Source organism: Vigna unguiculata, chromosome 10, assembly GCF_037176805.1.
Source record: "Vigna unguiculata cultivar grain cowpea cultivar isolate G323 ecotype 2 chromosome 10, ASM3717680v1, whole genome shotgun sequence".
NCBI classification, from domain to species: domain Eukaryota; kingdom Viridiplantae; phylum Streptophyta; class Magnoliopsida; order Fabales; family Fabaceae; genus Vigna; species Vigna unguiculata.
The window spans coordinates 23,092,404-23,097,695 of record NC_140801.1 but is presented as its reverse complement, the minus strand read 5'-3'; the positions used below and the strand labels follow the sequence as shown (position 1 = coordinate 23,097,695).

The window sequence follows — 5,292 nt, the reverse complement described above, 5'->3', positions numbered from 1 at the left end:
TCAATGGGGTTTCAATGAGAAGGCTTTTCATCGTTCTCCACCAAAAGATTTTACTGGTTTTGGAAGCCCAATTCCTTTGCCACCTGAAGAGCCTCCTATGTTGAAAGGAATTTGCAGCATAATCCAATAACAAGGCAAGACAGTGCTCATGTGCAAAGGGACTTGAAAGGAATGCCTTCAGTACAAAAGACTGGCAATAATTGAACGAATTTAATGAAAAACTTGATACAAAAGCCCTGAAATTTAAGAAGTAGAACGAATTACTGAAACTAAAAGTGAATGTTTGAACTCACTGAAACTGGGAAGGCACGAGCCTAGGTTTCTTGGTGGCGGAAGTGGACCCACTAGACCCAACCGTTGCCGTCGCGGCCATGAGCTGGCGCTCCTAACCACTTCTCAATTTCATCTTCAAGGTCCTGCCACACCATCTTGTGAACGTCCTCGATGCTGAGCTTCTGTAACCCTAATCTCGAGATACTCTCCTCCAGGAACTCCCTCCGGCAACTGCTATACACATGCGAACACTCCTTACCAAACCCGCCAGCCACCATTCGTTTCGCGATCTCGTGGAGGTCATTGATCGTCCCCGCCGGCAGCGCGTCGATGACGATGTCGAAGTCCGTGACCGGCAGCGCCACCGGAATCTGCTCCTCTTCTCCCCCGTTTCTCGCTTCGTCTTCCTCCTCGTCCTCTTCCTCCGACTCGAACGGCATGTTCTCCGTCGACTCGCCGTTGCGGTAGCTCCTAGTGAGGCCGAACGACTCACCGCCGCGCTCCATGAGCGTGGTGTGGTGGCAGTGGGTGCAGCGGAGAGAGAGTGGAATTGCAGAGGCGCTGGCGCGGGGAGGAAGAAGGGTTCGCGAATTTCAAACCCTAAATAAACCCTATGGCTTCGGTTGTTAGAGGAACCGAAGCCATTGACCCCTTTTTGGCACCGGGTCTCCTTGGACCGAGGCCTATACCCCTGACTTCCAGCCACTTTTTGGCTTTGGGTCCTACTGGACCGAGGCCTATACCCCTCTTTGGCACCGGTTTTGAGCGAACCGGGGCCTATACCCCTCTTTGGCTTCGGGGGTTTGGAGAACCGAGGCCTAAAACTTGGCTCTAATTGCAAAAATGCCACCGCGCCATTATATGCTTCGGTTCCTGGCCAACCGAGGCATATAAGGCGAGGTAAAATGGGAATTTTGCACTAGTGTAAGTTTAGAGTTTTAGTCAAGATTAAAGAGTAAAAAATAGGTGTTAATTTTTTTTGTTTTGGATTTTCTTGTTAGATTTCAAAGTTATTTAAAATATATTTGAAATAACTTAATCATGTTTTTTTTTTATATTTTTAATATTTAAAACAGATTTTATTGTTAATATATATAAATTAGTGATTTGAATAATTATTATTGTTATTGGTTTAATTATTTAAATATTATTCTTATTTAATGATTAATTATTCACCCAACTATAAATTTTGGAAATAAAAGAACACGTAGTGGGATAATCCTGACAAAATTTTTCAGATATAGATACTTTATTTCAATCAACACCTCTTGAACTGACATAGTTGGAACACTTTTATTGTATTTGAATTTTTTTATTTTTTATCTTAATTTATATTAAAATTAATGTAATATTCTTATATTCAAATAAATAATTATGAGTAATTTTTATATATAAATTTTAATGATATGAGAAAAAGATAAGTAATTAATTATGAGTACTTTTTATATAATATATTAAATAAAATTAAAATTTATAATTAAATTTCTAAATTATAAATTATATTAAAATGAAAGGTATTATATGGATTGTTGTTAAATTAAAATGTAGGCATATTATACAATACAACATAAAATTGATGTTTAAATTTTTCAAAAGAAGCATATTTATAGATATAAACCTATAAACAATTTAAAACATTGAAGAAGCATTTGTTTAATAATAATAATAATAATAATAATAATAATAGTAATAATAATAATAATAATTATAATAATAATAATAATATCAATAACAATAATAATAAAAATATTAATAATATTAACTTTACTAAAACTACAAATATTAATAATAATACTATTACTATGATTAATTGAAATAATATTCTAATACAAATAGTGCTAAGACTAATAATCTATAACAATATATAAAGGGGATTCTCCTTTTTGTGTCCACCTTTAAAAATACTAATTTTACCCTTTAAATATAATAATTTATTAAATTTATTAAATATAATAATCTTCAAAATAAGTTTTTCTACCAATGTTTATCTGTAACTGTAGAAGACTTTTCCTAACACTTAATGGAAAATTCAACTTCACATAATAAGGATAACATGCAGTTGAATTAAATATTCTTATGCGGATAAAATCTCAATAACTAATTTTAATTGTGGTCATTTAAATATTAAATAGTGACATCAAAATAAATATAAAATAATAAATTATTATATATATATATATATTATTAATATTGAAATAAAAATAAACTATTATCTAAAATAAAAAAGAAAACGGTAACAGCAACAAATACTCATATCTAAAATATGGCTTCTAGTAAGATAGATGTGAGTATGGTATTCAACTTTGGAACCTCCTCCTCAGCAACAAATACTTCTATCTTTTCTCATGGGATTGCATCAGCAAATTGCAAAACAATGTCATCTACAATAATAACAGGTATGCAACTAAATATCATAGCCTCTACCAATCTTAGGCTCCAACGGGTCCATCCAAGTGGGTATACGCAAAACACAGCTACTGCATGTCCTTAAAGTACGTGGTTGGATGCTTAGTGGAGACATCAAATAGAGGACTGTCCTTAAAAGTTCTCCTACACTGCTACTCTTGCACCTCTGCAAGATTACACAACATGGCCCGTTTATAGTTAGTCCAAATTACAATAGTTATATGAATCAAAGTCCCTAGTCATTGCATCTTTTATAAGAAAATGTAAATCAGATTTCTTATGCAGCTATGATATAGAAGAAATAAAAGGCTACACACTCGGACATTCTTGTTTAAACTTGTAATAAGGCCTACCTTGCATAATAACCACCTTCAGAGTCATTGCCAACATCATAAAAGTCATCGAAAATACACAAAAATGACCTAGGAGTCTTATTAGGAATTAGGTGGGTGTGGATTTTCTTGGTGAAAAGTATGGAGAAATGGTATTTGAGCCCTCTTTCGGGCATATGTGATTCCTCTGTCCAAAGGTTTGAACCAATGTAGCACGCTTTAGCAGTTAAAGAATCCCCTCTTTCAATTGCCTTCTCTTCCATATACAAATTAATATAAATATATAATAAAAGTGGTATAAATAATGAATGTTGAAAATAATGCACAAAATTTGTACCTCGTAATGAAAACATGCCCCAAAATTTTGAGGAACCACAAAGAAGTGATGTGCCCCCTATGTGAGCCTTCAATAAGGTCAGTTGGAAGAAATAAGCTTTATGGCACTTCTTATCATTTGTGGTCATTGTATACAGGGGTATAAAACCTCTTCTAGATTAAAGTTTCAACAGGGCCAGATAAGAGAAACCGGTGATTAAAGATTTTAGTTGCAAACATATGGTTGAGGCATCTTGGATCTTTTTGCAGAATTTTCTTATTATACTTACTTGGAAGTTCATATACAAAAACCTTCAATCTCACCACGGGATTATCTTCCAATACATCATCAGCACTACCTGCAGTTGGTTTAACCACAACATGCTTATAACCTCCCAAATTTAAAAAGTGTATTAGATTTCAATATATCTCTAGAAATATAATTGTTTAATATAATTAATTGAGAAAGTACAAATAAAACTCTGACCGTGTATAATTGCATATATGAAGCAGCATAAATCTAGATACTGAATAAGAGCTTAGTTTATAAGTTTCATTAAACCATGTGGTTTCAAACTATTTTAATCCAATACACATAAAACATGAGAAAATATGACCAAATCAATTGAAAAGCCTCACATTCAACTACCACATATTTCCAGCTTATTTATTCAAAGAAAATAGTTAGTTGCATTTTATGGCCAACCCTTTTATTTTAATCCCATTTCTGGATGAAATCCACTATGGTTTACCATGCTAAATTCTCTCTCCCTATAGCAATTATCTAAGATTTAAATAGACATCGTTAACCTGCTTCACATTTTATTTATTTCTTATTATTGGTGTAGGATATTCATTAAATAGTAAATATTCACAGTTTTGAAATATTCTCATTTAAAACACAACACTTTTAGTTTCAAGTATACTGCATAATTGCCCATTGATCTTTATTTATACCTCTCTTCTCTTATTTGATCTCCTTCCCAAACCCCAAACCCAAACAAATCCTTCCTTAAGAGTTACACATGCATTGAAATGAGGAAATGTTCTAGCCACGTAATCTAAAAAGTAAGCTTTTTGCCACAAATGCAGACAACAATATCCAAGAGGCCTTTCTACTTCAAGTGGTATTTTTTGATTCCAATATATTTTATTGAAGTAAATATTAATAAAAATAAATGTTTAGCACAAATTTTGGCAGCAAGTAGAAGAAAGTTTTCCTGCTCTCTCCAAGCACGAAAAAAAAATTGAAGCCTTGTCTACCAATTTTACAAAAAGTTTCCATACTACATTTCAAAAACTAAAAAAGTAAGGACCAGTGTTGTACCTCTGAAAAAAATTGTCAGCGAGAATTATTTCCTCTGTCTCCTTGAACTTCTTTCTAACATCCAAATTTAGGTCCTCGAGCTTTGAGCAGGGCTCAAACTCATTTGCAATATCCCTCACCGTACTAATGATAATAAAATAAGCAGTACATTATAAAGATACATAATGGATATTTTAAGTCATACATTACGAAGACAGAATTGATAATATAAATCATATGCAATATCCCTCATCTTCCTGAAAAATGTTTGTGCAAATATAATGACTATTTCACTCTTCACCGAATACAATACAATACCTTTTTCTCAGATGGTATAGCTACCCCATTTGTTGCATTAGATGACCCCGTCCTATAATGAGTACTTGAAATATCAAATCCATCAAACAGAAAGAAGAAAAGAAGAACAACCAAGAAGCAACTAAAAAGTTAATAAATTAAATAAATAGAAAGAAAAGTACATTCATCAAATGAAACAATAAATCGTAACATGTACCTTCTATGTGCTATTTTAACAACAAACACCATCTCCCCAGCATTTCAAACGGCTACAGAAAAAGAAAAAATAAGCACACAGATAAATGAAACGCCTTTTCTTGAAGAGACATAAAAAAAAGGTTTTCTGCAAAGATCAAACATTTG

General features: G+C 33.1%; 1 pseudogene; it reads right to left on the bottom strand.

Annotated features, from left to right (window-relative positions):
- Positions 1–2,529: 2,529 nt before the first annotated feature.
- Positions 2,530–4,979, bottom strand: LOC114172941 (putative beta-1,4-xylosyltransferase IRX10L; annotated as a pseudogene).
- Between the last annotated feature and the right edge of the window lie 313 nt (positions 4,980–5,292).